The sequence below is a fragment of the Primulina huaijiensis genome, chromosome 17 (assembly GCF_012295235.1).
Source record: "Primulina huaijiensis isolate GDHJ02 chromosome 17, ASM1229523v2, whole genome shotgun sequence".
NCBI lineage: Eukaryota > Viridiplantae > Streptophyta > Magnoliopsida > Lamiales > Gesneriaceae > Primulina > Primulina huaijiensis.
In genome coordinates, this window is record NC_133322.1 from 9626773 (window position 1) to 9643347 (window position 16575).

The 16575-nt window shown below is 39.1% G+C and overlaps 1 pseudogene; it reads left to right on the top strand.

Moving 5' to 3' along the window:
* Positions 1-996: 996 nt before the first annotated feature.
* LOC140962596 (uncharacterized) lies at positions 997-8980 on the top strand (annotated as a pseudogene).
* The last annotated feature ends 7595 nt before the right edge of the window (positions 8981-16575 follow it).

A 16575-nucleotide genomic window follows, 5' to 3' on the forward strand; every position in this document is an offset into this window, starting at 1 on the left:
GTGCGGATTGTCTTAGAGCTGAAAATCACAACACACACACTTGATTCAAAAGATCGGGACAACACGAATTCCTTGTTCGATATTAAATTGAGGGCGCGATTCATATTTAATCGTGTTTGCTTTTATTCGTACGTGGATTCACATCATTTGGTATCAGAGCCTAGGCTCATTGAATTCAAGTAAGTTTATCCTTCAGATCTTATTATTCTTTAGTTCCGCTTTCAGATCTGATTTGTTCTATTATTCTTCGTCGTTCGTGAATCTGTGATACACGAAACTTCGTGTCTTATTTTTCTCTTAATTTTCGGAATTTTCAGAGCGGAAAAAAAAAGAGTAACAAAAATCCGAAAATTTTCCAATATTTCTTTTTGATATTTTGTTCTATTCCTTTTTGTGAGACATATAGAAGTGTCCCACACAGTCAAAAAAAAATATCTATCTTCAATTGCTTGTCTACGCAGTCCACGTGAGTCGATCCCATTTGTTCACGAGTTTGAACTTGATTGTTTGATAGACGAATACACAGCTTGAGCACCCTTTAGAGAGAGACATCAAATACGAGTTGAAACATTTGAGTGTGAGTGTTATTTCTTTGGAGTGATCGTGAGAATTTGGGTGAGGAATATTGTTTTCTACTAACGTTTTCTTGCAGGTACAAATCTGAAATTAAATGGAGAAGGAGGTAGGAGATAATTCGAACCCGGGTTTATCTAATTTTCAAATGGAGGCGTTGTTTGGACATTTAATAGGATTTTGAAGGTTAAAATGGAGCCATTACATGAGCGGTTGGATAGGCTTGAGGTTAGTACGAGTGAAAAAAAAAAATCAAATCCTAAAAATATGGGTAGAGAAGAAGAAGAGGAAGAGTTTGATGTTGGAGGAGAAGAGGAGAGGCAAAATGATAATTGGGGTATGAATGGAAGAGGTAGAGAATTTGGTAGAGGTAGAAGAGAAGCCGTTCGGGGTAGATATGATGGGAATAGGGAAGATGGTAATATGGGGAGTATTAAGATGAAAATCCCTTCGTTTCATGGGAAATCTGATCCGGAGGCATATTTAGAGTAGGAAAGGAGGGTAGAGTTTGTGTTTGAGTGTCACCACTATTCCGAACAAAAGAAGGTGAGGTTGGCTGTGATTGAATTTTTAGACTGTGCTCTCATTTGGTGGGATCAATTACTGACCACTAGGAGGAGGTAAAATGAGAGGCCCATAGAAACTTGGGATGAGATGAAGAGAGTGATGAGAAAAAGGTTTGTGCCCAACCACTACTATAGGGAGATGTTTAAGAGGCTACAAACTTTAAGGCAAGGGGTAAAGAGTGTTGAGGACTACTATATGGAGATGGAAGTAGTCATGATTAGAGCTAATATTGAGGAAGATAATGAGGCGACGATGGCTCGTTTTCTTTGTGGTTTGAACAGAGAAATCCAAGATCAAGTTGAGCTTCGGCACTACTTGGATCTAGACGAAATGGTGCAAATGACCATAAAAGTGGAGCAACAACTCAAAAGGCGTGGAGTTGGCCGCACCAATCAAACCGGAGGTTCATCATCTTCATGGCGATCAAATGTGGTGAAGCGTGAGGAGAATAAGGTGGTGAGCAAGCCCAAATTTGAGACCAAACATGATGCACCAAAGCAAGGAGTGCAAGGTAAATCTGAAACTCCTTCTAATCGATCTAGAGATACTAAATGTTTTTGGTGTCAAGGGTTGGGTCATATTTCTAGTGAATGTCCTAATAAGAGGGTGATGATTTTGAATGACTATGGTGAGTATGAATCTCATAGTGAGGGTGATGATGATGATGAGATGCCTGCATTAGAGGATCCTGACGAGGGGTAGAAGGCGGTTATAGGTGAGGCACTAGTGACTAGGCGTATCATGAGTGCCCAAGTCAAGGAGGAGAAGACTAACCAAAGAGAGAACTTGTTCCACACGAGGTGTTTTGTGAATCAAAAGGTTTGCAATTTAATCATAGTTGGGGGAGTTGTACTAATGTGGCTAGTGTTGAGATGGTGGAAAAAATGAGCTTGCCTACACTAAAGCACCCTCAACCATATAGACTTCAATGGTTGAATGATTGTGCGGAGGTGAAGGTGACAAAACAAATGTTGGTGTCTTTTTCGATTGGGAAGTACATTGATGAGGTTTTATGTGATGTAGTGCCAATGCATGCTTGTCATATCTTGTTGGGTAGGCCTTGGCAATATGATAGGAAGGTGACTCATGATGGTTTCAAGAATAGGTATTCCTTTATATTAAAAAAGGATTCCATTGTATTACTTCCTTTGTCCCCAAAGCAAGTGTGGGAGGACCATTTGAAAAAGAAAAAGAGAGATGACGCCGAAAGAAAGAGTGAACTAAAAAGTGAGGTGGCCTTGGAAAATAAAAATGAAATGGCTAAAAAAAAGAGTGAGCAAAAGAGTGAGATAGCCATACAAAAGAAAAAGGAGAGGAAAGAAATGAGGGAAAACAAAATGAGAGGAAAGAGGCCAAAAAGAAAACATACATGGCCCAAAAAAGTGAGTTGAAGCAATTGATGCAAACACATGAACCACTTGTGTTGATTCTTTATAAAGAGATCCTCTTTAACACAAGTGATATAGTCGGGTCCCTTCCGACCATTGTTGTTTCACTTTTGCAGGAATTTGATGATATATTTCCGGAGGAGCTACCTCAAGGGCTACCACCACTGAGGGGGATTGAGCACCAAATTGATTTGCTGCCCGGGAGTGCATTGCCAAATCGTCCAGTTTATAGGAGCAATCCGGAGGAGGCTAATGAGCTTCAACGGCAGGTAAGTGAGTTGTTAGATAGGGGTTTTGTGCGTGAGTCCCTGTCTCCTTGTGCTGTACCTGTTTTATTAGTTCCTAAGAAAGTTGGGTCTTGGCGTATGTGTGTGGATTGTAGGGCAATCAATAACATAACCATTAAGTATAGGCATCCCATACCTAGACTAGATGATATGTTAGATGAGTTGCATGGTGCTTGTATCTTTAGCAAAATTTATTTGAAAAGTGGTTATCACCAAATTAGGATGAGGGAAGGTGATGAGTGGAAAACTTCTTTAAAAACCAAGTACGGGTTGTATAAGTGGATGGTGATGCCATTTGGCTTAACTAACGCTCCTAGCACTTTTATGAGGTTAATGAACCATGTCTTGCGTGCATACATAGGAAAATTTGTTGTTGTTTACTTTGATGATATCCTAGAATATAGCAAAGAATTGGATGAGCATGTTGATCACTTGAAACTTGTGCTAATCACACTAAGGGCTGAAAATCTATATGCTAACTTAAAGAAATGTGATTTTTGTACAAGCAAACTTTTCTTTCTTGGTTTTGTGGTAAGCTCACAGGGGATACAAGTGGATGAGGACAAGGTAAGTGCTATTCGAGATTGGCCATCGCCTACTACTGTTGGTCAAGTCCGAAGTTTTCATGGACTTGCAAGCTTCTATAGGAGGTTTGTAAAGGATTTTAGCACATTGGTAGCACCCATGACAGCGGTGATCAAGAAGAACGTTCCATTCCATTGGGGCGAGGAGCAAGAGAAGTCTTTTAATACTATTAAGCAAAAATTAATTAATGCTCCTTCACTTGTTTTGTCTGACTTTGCTAATACGTTTGAAATTGAATGTGATGCTTCAGGCGTAGGTATTGGCGGAGTTTTGATGCAAGGGGGACGGCCCGTGGCGTACTTTAGCGAGAAACTCAATGGAGCCGCCCTGAATTATCCCACGTATGACAAGGAGCTCTATGCGCTTGTGAGGACTCTTGAAACGTGGCAACACTACTTAAGGCCTAAGGAGTTTGTGATTCATACGGATCATGAGTCTCTAAAGCACCTTAAGGGGCAACAAAAGCTGAACAAGCGGCATGCCAAGTGGGTGGCTTTCATAGAGACATTCCCCTACATAATCAAGTACAAACAAGGTAAGGAAAATGTAGTGGCCGACGCACTATCACGAAGGTACATACTTTTCTCTACCTAGGAGGCTAAAATATTGGGGTTTGAGCATGTCAATGAGTTGTATGTGCTAGATGAGGATTTTAAGAGTGTGTTTGAAACCTGTATGCATGGTCCACAAGACAAATTTTATTTGCATCATGGTTTCTTGTTTAGAGAAGATAGGTTGTGCATCCCTAAATCATCAATTCGCGAATTATTTGTTAGGGAGGCACATGGGGGCGGTTTGATGGGACACTTTGGTGTGGCAAAAAATTTAAGTGCATTGCATGAACATTTCTATTGGCCACACATGAAGCGTGATGTTGAGCGTGTTTGTGATAAGTGCATAACTTGTAGACAAGCTAAGTCTAGGACACAACCACAAGGATTGTATACACCACTTCCTGTTCCTAGTGAGCCTTGGGTTGACATTTCTATGGACTTTGTTTTGGGGTTGCCTAGGACTAAGATGGGGAGAGATTCAATATTTGTTGTTGTTGATAGATTCTCTAAGATGGCACATTTCATTGCTTGTCACAAAACTGATGATGCTTCAAACATTGCGGATGTGTTCTTTAGAGAAGTCGTTAGGTTGCATGGCATGCCTAGGACTATTGTTTCTGATCGCGATGTTAAATTCTTGAGTTACTTTTGGAAAACTTTATGGGCTAAACTTGGCACAAAATTGTTGTTTTCTACTACTTGTCATCCGCAAACGGATGGGCAAACTGAAGTTGTCAATAGTTCATTAGGAACACTTTTGCGTGCTATTCTTAAAAAGAACTTGAAGAATTGGGAAAATTGTTTGCCATTTGTTGAGTTTGCTTATAATCGTTGCGTGCATTCTACTACGAACTATTCGCCATTTAAAATTGTTTATGGTTTTAATCCTTTGACTCCGTTGGATTTGATGTATTTACCTGTGAGTGAAAGGTTAAACATGGATGGGAAGAAGAAGGCGGAATTTGTTAAGAGTTTACATGAGAAGGTCAAAGCTAATATTGAAAAGAAGAATGAACAATACACAAAGCAAGCCAACAAGGGAAAGAAGAAGGTGATATTTGAGAAAGGTGATTGGGTGTGGCTACACTTGAGAAAGGAAAGGTTCCCCGAGAAGAGACGTTCAAAGCTGTTACCTAGGGGTGATGGACCATTTCAAGTCCTTGAAAAGATCAATGACGACGCCTACAAACTCGATCTACCAGGTGAGTATAACGAGAGTTCTACTTTTAATGTTAGTGACTTGTCGTTGTTTGATGTAGGTGACGAACTAGATTTGAGGACAAATCCTTTTCAAGAAGGGGAGGATGATGCGAACACGGATGTGCACGTCCCAAGGAAAGCATGGGATCCCTTAGAGTTACCTGCGGGACCAATCACGAGGGGACGACTGAAGAAGTTTAAAGAGGCGTTACATGGGCTTATGAGCAAGGAAGAAGGACTTACAAGCAAGGTGCTAAGTGCTGAAGGGTTCATGATGCATGGGAATAAGTTTGGGAGCCAAAGGAGCATTATTCAGGTGATAAATGAAAAGGAGTCCAGCAGCTTCGGCGCCCGAGCGGCCAAACATTACCGCCCGAGCGCCACACTTACTGTCCAAGGAGAAATTTCCAGAAACCTCGGCGCCCGAGCGGTCACATTCTACCGCCCGAGCGCGAATAGTCCAGAGCCTTCGGCGCTCGAGCGGTCAAATTATACCGCCCGAGCGCGAGTCATATTCGGGAAATTATTTGTTTCTTTATTTAGAGTTTTAATTATCTTGGTAACTAGATTTGATATCTTTTGATATGTAAACCTTTGATGGACGAAATTTGAAGACACTTTTCAGAATATTATTGATTGAATATCGAACTTCGAGATTTTTCTCTCAACTTTCAAGGCTCTTGCTTTGTTCTTCAAAAAAAAAAATTCAAACTTATCAAAGTTTTTCACTTTGTGGCGTTTGTCGATCGTGCTTGTGCGGATTGTCTTAGACTTGTTCTTTGAAGGTTCGTCATAATTTTCGATTGTTTATCTCGTGATTATTTGTTGCTAAACTTTTCATAGTTTAGAGGTGAAAATCACAACACACACACTTGATTCAAAAGATCGGGACAACACGAATTCCTTGTTCGATATTAAATTGAGGGCGCGATTCATATTTAATCGTGTTTGCTTTTATTCGTATGTGGATTCACATCACGTGGGGTTGCCAAAGGTTGCTCCCTGACGTCCAACACAGTAGTAGCTATATAATAAAGCAAGCACGGTAGTACAGGTCAAAAAATGAGGCTCAAGTACAAAAATGAACATGAATATATGTTATGATATGACATGGTTTAAAGATTCATTGTTGATCACGACTTGATATGTATACTCCTTCTAAGCATATTGATACGTACAAGTGCCAACTTATTGAGTTTTATAAACTCATGTAGCTCATGTATTACAGGATCAGTTAGTGGAGAGACATAGGAAGCCGGTTCGCCAATGGATGCTTGTGACGTGCCTTACCTCGACAAGAACCGAGATATCTTATTGTATAGCTTCCGCATATGTATTGTAGTAAATTTTATGTCAGGGTTTGAAACAAGTTCTATGTTATGTATGATGATACAAACCTTATTTTGATTATGGTAATTATGCTAAGTATAGAGTAAGGGTGTGACAAAACGCTTCCTCATGACCCTCTTCATCTCATCCCAAGTTTCAATGGGTCTCTCATTATACCTCCTCCTAGTGGTCACTAGTTGATCCCACCAAATGAGAGAATAGTCTAGAAATTCAACCACCGCCAACCTAAATTTTTTTTGTTCGAAGTAGTGGTGACATTCAAACACAAACTCTACCCTCTTTTCCCATTCTAATATGCCTCCGAATAAGATATCACATGGAATGATGGAATTTTCAACTTAATACTGCCTATATTACCATCTTCCCTATGCCCATCATTGTATCGACCTGGCTCGACTTCTCTTTTTCCTCTCCCAAATCCTCTACCTCTTCCATTCCTACCCCAATTCTCATTTTGGCTCTCTTCGTCTCCTCCCAACTCATATTCCTCTTCTTCTCCTCCTCTACCCACATCTTTAGGCTTATACTTACTACCACTAGTACTAACTTCAAGTTTATCTAACCTCTCATGTAAGGGCTCCAATTCGTTCCTCATCATCCTACTAAAATGACCGAATAATTCCTCTCTTTGAACCTTAGACAAACCTTAGTTCGAATTATCTCCTACCTCCCTCTCCATTTAATTTCAGATTTGTACCTGCAAGAAAACAATAGTAGAAAACAAAATATTCATCACCCAAATTCTCACGGTCACCCCAAAGAAAATTCACTCGTCTCTCCTCTCTTATTTTTTTTGCTCACAACAAATACTCATCAGTCACTCCAAAGAAATAACGCTCCCACTCAAGTGTTTTACCTCGAATTTGATAGTTCCCTCGAAAGCGTGCGCAAGCTTTGTATTTGTATATATCAAACAATCAAGTTCAACTTGTAAGCAAATGTGATCGACTCACTTAGATTGCATAGACAAGAAATTTGAATATATAATTTTTTTATTTGGCTGAGTACTTACTCGAAAATTCAAAAAAAAAATCACAAAATTTTGAGAATCACGGATTCACGAAAAAGACGAAGAACGATAGAACAAAAAAAAAAAACAGATCTGAAAACGAAAGAAGAATTAACACTTATCTGAAATTTAAGAACAAGATAAATTTACTTGAATTCAATGAACCTAAGCTCTGATACCAAATTATATGAATCCTCGTACGAAGAAAATAAAACACGATAAAATATGAATCGCGCCCTAAATTCAATAGCGAACAGGGATCGTTGTTACGATGTCCCGATCTTTTGATTCAAGCAATTACGTGATCTTTACCCCTAAACTACGTGGTTTAGTAATAAACGATCACAAAAGAAACAATCGAAACTTAATCGAACCATCAACTGTGTCTTTGACAATCCGCGTAAGACACGATCGACAAACGCCACAAAATTAAAACTTTGATAAGTTAATTTTGAAAACAAAGTCAAAGCCTTGAAAAAGTTGAGAGAAAACTCAAAACTATTGTATAAACTCAATAGTAATCTGAATTGTTTCTTTAATTTTCATCGAAATATGTTTTAATAATCCAGAGATATCCCAAATCTAGTTACCAAAAGAATTAAAACTCTAATTTTGGGAAAAATCTACGCCAAATCGTATAGGACACGGACCCCATGTAGAGGTCTGGAGTAGGGTCCGTGTAGGCTCTGTAATTCTCCATCTCGAGTGTAATGGACACGGACCCCGTGTACTGGTTCGTTCTCGGGTCCGTGTATGCTCTGGATTTCTCATGCTCGAGTGTAAGGGACACGGACCCCGTTTACAGGTCTGTGCTCGGGTCCTTTTAGGCTCTGGACTTCTCTTTCTTGGAAAGCGTATGGTATTCTGGAATCTTCCTCAATTGTTTCTTGAATAATGTTCCTTTGGTCCCCAAACATACTCTCATGCATCACGAAGCCTTCCGCACTCTGCACCTCGCTTGTAAGTCCTTCTCCTTTGCTCATAAGCCCATGCAATGCTTCCTTGAACCTCTTCAGTCGTCTCCTCATGATTGATCCCTCCGGAAACTCTAAAGGATCCCATACTTTCCTTGGAGCTTGACCACCCATGTTCGCATCATCTGGTGCTAAATCTTAATCTGTTGACAGGTTAGACATTCAGAAACAAATAATATGATATCTTTCTTCATATCTGACCACAAGTAAAGGCGTCGAAGATCTTGGTACATCTTGGTACTACCAAGGTGTACCGAATAGGGCGATGTATGAGCTTCAATAAGTACATCTTTTCGAATGTCATCATTCAAAGGAACACATATCCTACCTCGAAAGGTCAAAAAACCATCACGATTCAACCCAAACTCAGAAACCCCTAATAGATCACTCTTTCTCTTCAACTCTAATAACTGATTATCCGACTGTTGTTCCCTCATAATTCGATCAAACAAGGTTGAGCGAATGACTAATGCAGATAATTGTGCTATTGTAACTTGATATACAAGAGTTATCTCATTCTATGCAAATCAAGCAACAATGGTTTTGAAATCATAGAACCCCATAGAGAACTCGACTTATGATTCAAAGCATCTGTAACCACATTAGCTTTACTAGGATGATAGCTAATGGTGCAATCATAGTCCTTCACAAGTTCAAACCGTCTCTGTTGCCGCATATTCAATTCTTTTTGCGAAAACAAATAGCTCAAATTGTGATCCGTAAAAATTTCACACTTCTCACCATAGAGATAATGCCGCAAAATTTTTAAGTCAAAAATCGTAGCCGCCAACTCCAAATAATGAGTGGGATAATTTTTCTCGTAGTCTTTCAACTGAAGAGAAACATAAGCTATCATTTTCCCACGCTACATAGTACGGCACCTAATTCCTGCTTTGAAGCATCTATATACACAACAAAATACTCAGTAGCACAAGGACATACTAACACAGGGGCAGAAGTCAACTTATCTTTCAATACTTGGAATGCTTGTTGACACTCTATGGTCCATTTGAACTTGGTAGATTTCTTTGTCAAACTCGTCAACGGCAATGCTAGCTTTGAAAATCCGCTATGAACCGTCTGTAATATCCTGCCAACCAAAGAAAACTTGTAACCTCTGAAACTGTCTTTGGAATGGACCATTACTTAATGGACTCAATCTTGGATGGATCCACCGATATTCCCTCTTTTGAAACGATATGGCCCAAAAATGCCACCTCCTCCAACCAGAATTCATATTTCTTTAACGTAGCATATAATTGCTTATCCCTCAATAGCTGCAATACCGTCCTCAAATGCTCACTATGAAGTTCTTGTGTCTTTAAGTAGATCAAAATGTCATCAATAAAAACAATGACAAAAGTATTCAAATACGGTTTAAAGACACGATTCATTAAATCCATGAAAACTGAAGGAGCATTGGTTAGTCCAAATGACATCACCAAAAATTCATAATGGCCATATCTCGTTCTAAACGCAGTCTTCGGTATGTCCTTATTTTTCACCTTCAATTTATGATATCTAGACCGAAGATAAATTTTTCGAGAATTCTGCTGCTCCTTGCAATTGAACAAAAAGGTCATCAATCCGCGGCAAAGGATATTTGTTCTTAACAGTTACTTTATTGAGTTCTCGATAATCAATATTATGTCAATGATCCGTCTTTCTTTTTCACGAATAAAACTGGAGCTCCCCATGACGAAGAACTAGGGCGGATAAAACATTTATCTAATAGCTCCTACAATTGATTCTTCAATTATTTCATCTCGGTCGGAGCCATTCTGTACGGAGCCTTATAAATTGGATCCGTACCTAAAATCAAATCAATAACAAACTCTACCTCTCGATCAGGTGGTAATCCAGGCACCTCCTCAGAAAATACATCAGGATACTCCTTCACCACATCAGTATTCTGCAATTGCATATTACTTTCTTTGCTCATATCCAATACTGAAGCCAGAAAACCAATACACCCTTTGTGCAACAATTGAGTAGCTTGTAAACAAGAAATAACGGAAATACTCGGTGAAGAACTTGGGCCCACAAACACATCACTCTTATGATCATCGGCTAAAAACTTCACTGTCTGTCCCACACAGTCAATCACCGCACGAAAAGCAGACAACCAATCCATACCCAGAATGACATCAAAGGCAACCATCGGAATCACAATTAAATCGGCATAGAACAATCTCGAGCCCATTTGTACAGGACAGGCCTTAAGAATAGAAGTTGGCAAAATTTCATTTCCAGAAGGCAACACAATATTGAAATATAAAGGCATGACAGTAGGTACAACAGATAAAGAGTGCATAAACACTTCGACATAAAAGAATGTGTCGCACCAGTGTCAATCAATGTAAGTGCTTCCTTGCCAGATATCAAAATATTACCTGATATTAGCGAAGAATCAGGATGAGCATCCTCTTTTGTCATTGCAAAAATTCTACCTTGAACCCTTCCTTTATCCAAAGAAAGAGGGCATTTCTGCGCCGTAACCCACTTCTTTGCATCTAAAACATCGGCCACTGCCCACCAAACATTCTCCCTTGTGTGGCTTGCCACACTTAGGACACAATTGTCTCTCATTATCCGAGGAAGGCAAAAGAGGTTTATTACGCTGCTCCATCTTGCCTTTCACCTTGTGGCCACCTCGAACTTGAGTACTTGCCCCTTGACCTTTCGCTTGGAAAGCTTGTCTTCTTAACTATCGCTCATTCTCGATTTTGAAACAAACCCCTCTTGATGCAAACACGAGTGATCGAGCACCAAGGAAAGCACGGGATCCTTTGGAGTTGCCGGAGGGACCGATCACGAGAGGACGGCTGAAGAAGTTTAAGGAGGCACTACAGGGAGTCATGAGCAATCAAGGAGGGCTTACGTGCGAGGAGCAAAGTGTCGAAGGGTTCGTGATGCATGGAAGTGAGTTCAGGAACCAAAAGAACGTTATTCAAGCAGTCCAGAGCCTACACGGACCTGTACACGGGGTTCGTGTCCATTACAGCCAAGAATGAAGAAATCCCGAGTGTACACGGACCTGTACACGGGGTCCGTGTACCCACAGTGCCTACACGGACCTAAACCCGGACTTCTACACGGGGTCCGTGTACTTTGCGGTTTTGCGAGATTTTATTCGTTTTTTAGAGCTTTATTTTTTTGGGGAGACTAGATATTGTTATCTTTTTATTAAAAGATGATAGGGACGAAAATTGAACACACAATTGACATTATTATTGAGTTTATACAATAGTTTTTCTCTCAAACTTTTTTTTCAAAGCTTTGCTTTGTAAACAAAATCAAACTTATCAAAGATTTAACTTTGTGGCGTTTGTCGATCGTTCTTCTGCGGATTGTCAAGGGCTTGTTATTTGTAGGTTCGTTATAATTTCGGTTGTCTATTTTCCGTGATTATTTGTTGTTAAATTTTTCATAGTTTAGAGGTGAACAATCACACACACGCTTGATTCAAAAGATCGGGACAACACATCGATCCTTGCTCGTTATTGAATTGAGGGCGCGATTCGATTTTAATCGTGTTTGCTATTTATTCGTACGAGGATTCGTATCACCTCTAATGAAATTTAATTTTAAAGGAAAAACATACGCGAAGCATTTGAAATTAAATGGGAAAGAACATTAAATCATTTACATCATAAACATTTTAAAAAAATTCGTCTACATAAACATTCACTTTTAAATCCTTCAAAAGAAAACCAAAAGTCAACGTTATTCACCCCATAATTTCCAATCTAAAAGTTTCATAACAAAAGTTCAAAAGTTTTCCTTCCATAGCTATATGACTTCTTCCTCCTCGGACAATCCGTTTCAATCCTTTTTATCACCTGCATCACATGACATTAACTGAAATGAGATAAAACTCAGTAAGCAGAAAGATGTACAAAACAAATATATATACATAGGCTTGGCTTGGAACATGGCTATAGCAATGGCAATGAACAATGAATCAGTGACAATGAACAATGAATCAATGGAAATAAACAATGAATAATACCATCTTCAATGTACAATAGATAACAAACCAGTATAGATGGTATTTCATGACATGAATTAAAGGAAAGGAAATGATAGTCTGTGACCTGTGACTTGTGGATAGTATCACTTTGATATATAAATATATCAAAACTGTGAGAGATACTCATAATCATGTGATTGGCCAATGACATGCATGAATTACTATCATTCCTTGGCTTTAATCATAGGTAACTTCATTGGGGCATTTTAACAAATACTTAGTAGGCAACAATAGAGTACTGGCTCCTTATCAATGAATTCAATGATATTCTTGGCTCAATGAACAAATAACAATACATACATCAATAGTTTAACCATGGAAGGAGCTAGACATCAATACACATGGCTTATATACATATATATCATGTGAGCACTTGAAAGGAAGCATCTACTTACAACCCAACAACCAAAAGATGTATAAGGTTATCTTGAATGAAGCCTACAACAAGAATCACAATAATAATCATAAATCATAACCAATAATCCAATGAATAAATGAACCCAACTTAACCCTTCAATAATACCAACCCTTCTAAACTCCAAAATAATAGAACCCTTACCTTGTAGCTTGAAATCTTTGGTAGGAGCAACTAAGAAATCACTATAATCCTTGAACTTGGAGCAAAGAATTGGAGAAGAGAAAACCTGAGGGAAAAGGGTTTGAATCAATGGAAGAGAAAGGAGAAAGGTAGGAAATGTGTAGAAGAGTCTAGAGTAAAGTTTATAAGCCTCCAATTCCTTCAAAAACGTGTTTTCTATGCCATAGACACGGACCCCGTGCCACCTTCCGTGTAAAGGTCCGTGTACACACTGGAAATCACACGTTTTGCATGGCAAGACCTAGACCCCATGTAGGGGTCTGTGTACAGGTCCATGTACCCTCTGTCCAAGGGCTCAAACCGCATTTTTTCTTCCAAATTAGCCAAAGTGGTAAACATGAAAGTTGTAGCTCTATGTCTTTTTTTGCATCTCCAATTAGCCTCATGTCATTTAAAGGTTTGAGTAAAAAGTTATGCTCATTTTCCCAACATGTGTCTGTGCAGGAACAACGAAACACACGACACACTTCGAGCCACACACGACACATTTCTTCCCTAATGATTTGAACAAAACTCAAAACATGAAAGTTATAGCCTTATATCTTATCTTTCTAATGGAAGTGGCCTCAAATCAATTGGATCAATATACTAAACATTATGCTAAAAACCACAACTACTGCCAAATTTTTCATACCGTTTCTGCACTTCCATTTCCTATTTGGCTCAAAATCAACTTTCTATTCTACCCATTCAGTTCCTTAATCATCACCAACTATGAACATAATACCAAAACAATAACAATAAACAATGACCATATTTCAACTATTCCAATAAACATAACCATTACACATAATCTCAACCATCAAACCATATAAAATATCCATTACCATAATAAACCATAAATATCCAATAACCATATTTCCTAAACACCCAACCAAAAATAATATCATAAACAATAAAATGCTAAAAGGTTGGGATATTACAATCTCATCAGATGTCCAAACACGTATTGAGAAATTACCACATCCTCTGAGAGATCGTGGAAAGAGGAGATGTCTCGATTGACAAAGTCGGATCCGCATATAATGTTGCTGATCCGCTAACTAAGCCTTTACCTGAACCATTATTCGAGAAGCATCGCGAATCGATGGGTTTGAAGCATGTGGGTAGTTGGCTCTAGTGCAAGTGAGAGATTGTTAGAGTAGGTGCACGTCGAGCCAAGTGTTGGCCGAGTGTTAACAATGAAACTCTATGTATAAACAGTCTTTATTTTAATAATATTTGAAATTATTGTTTTGGCATTTCTTTATCTGTTTACCCATGCATGTTGCATAGATAAAGTCCTTGAATATACAAATAGTAGAAAGAATATGAGATGCTCATATGATGAGTATCATGAAACTCATATTTGGAATACTGTATATTCTAAACTGTTCCTAGTCGATTCATCCGTCACTAAGAAGGATATAGGCCGCTCGAGTTTGAGACTAGTATCTGCGATGTGAGTACCATGTTTCATTGGTAGGGGACATTGTGATGTCCGAACATGCAGATAGGTGCTCCTGGTAGAGTGCACTAAACAACCCTCCATAAAGGACTTTCCAAGTGGTTCTCACTTATCGAGTGGAAACGTCCCAGTTTATGGTTGTACGCCATTAGTCCTTATGACCCGGGACAACATTGATACTCTATGTGCTAGCATTACACTTTGACTTGTTTACCGACTCTCATGGAGTCGATGCATTGTAGTCAGAGATTCACCGCTTACCTTCAGGTATGGATATCCTATGTGTATGTAGTATGAAATCTCTGATCAGAGTATTGGTGGTAATTATGAAAGGGGTTTCATAGATTACATCATCGAAGCAACTACGACATGACACATAGTATCGATTCATTGACAACTCTCGATATACCAATGGTTGTCGAATCTGTTAGGATATATGAGTTGAAGGGACCGTACTGTACGGTAACCATAATTGAATGGTTCTTGCAGGCACTATAATTTGATACCAAGGGAATCATGTAAGCGATGCTGTTAGGCATTTATCATGATTGGTTGGGTATTATCATACTTAAGTTCTGACGTTCTTCTTATCAAGGAGTTGATAAGTAAGAATGGAGCAATTGGGGTATGCTCGTATAAGGACATGTTTAATCCGAATCACATGGAGATGTGAACCCACGGCTAGTTGTATCAATGAACCATTGAGGGTCATACAAGTGTAAATAAAATAGAAGTATGACTTCTATAAGGAGAATGTAACTTTTAATTTGAGGAAGTGTTCCTAAATTAAAAGTTAGCCAAACGAGTAATGTATTTGAAAATTGTGATTTTCATAAACATTATTTTGGACTAAATTAAATTAATTCCAAGTGTTGAATTAATTAAACACTAGTGGACTTAGTAGAGTCCAAATAATTAAATTAATTCAAGTGTTGGATTAATTAAATTACATTGGGCCTTCTAGAGCCCAATTAGAAATAATTATTAAACTAGTGGGGTTGAGTAAAATCTACTAAAGTTTAAATGGTCTCAAATATGTTTGAGATATTTAAATAAAAGTCCATGGGCTTTGTAATTGTTACAAACCCAAATAGATTGCATGCATGGGAGATGAAAGGGTGGGAGACAACTTTTTGTATAACCAAGGCATGACATGCACATGCTTAACTCAACTTTTTCAAGGACCAAGAAAAGTCTTCCAACCTCATTATCTACACCTAGATGGCCTGATGCAAACACTGGTGATTGAGCGCAAAGGAAAGCATGCGATCCTTTGGAGTTGCAGGAGGGACCGATCACGAGAGGACGACTGAAGAAGTTTAAGGAGGCACTGCAGGGAGTCATGAGCAATCAAGGAGGGCTTACGTGCAAGGAGCAAAGTGCCGAGTGGTGCGTGATGCATGGGAGTGAGTTCGGGAACCAAAAGAACGTTATGCAAGCAGTCCAGAGCCTACACGGACCTGTACACGGGGTCCATGTCCATTACAGCCGAGAATGAAGAAACACAGAGGGTACACGGACCCGAGCACGGACCTGTACACGAGGTCCGTGTACCTCACAGTGCCTACATGGACCTAGCTCTGGACGTCTACACGGGGTCCGTGTACTTTGCGGTTTTGCGAGATTTTATTCACGGACCTGTACACGAGGTCCGTGTACCTCACAGTGCCTACAGGGACCTAGCTCCGGACGTCTACACGGGGTCCGTGTACTTTGCGGTTTTGCGAGATTTTATTCCTTCTTTAGAGTTTTATTTTTTTGGGAGACTAGATATTGTTATATTTTCTATATTAAAAGATGATATGGACGAAAATCAACACATTATACACATTATTATTGATTGAATATCAAAATTTGAGATTTTTCTCTCAACTTTCAAGGCTTTTGCTTTGTAATCAAAAATCAAACTTATCAAAGTTTTTAACTTTGTGGCGTTTGTCGATCGTTCTTACGCGGATTGTCAAGGGCGTGTTCTTTGAAGGTTCGTTATAGTGTCGATTGTTTTCTTTG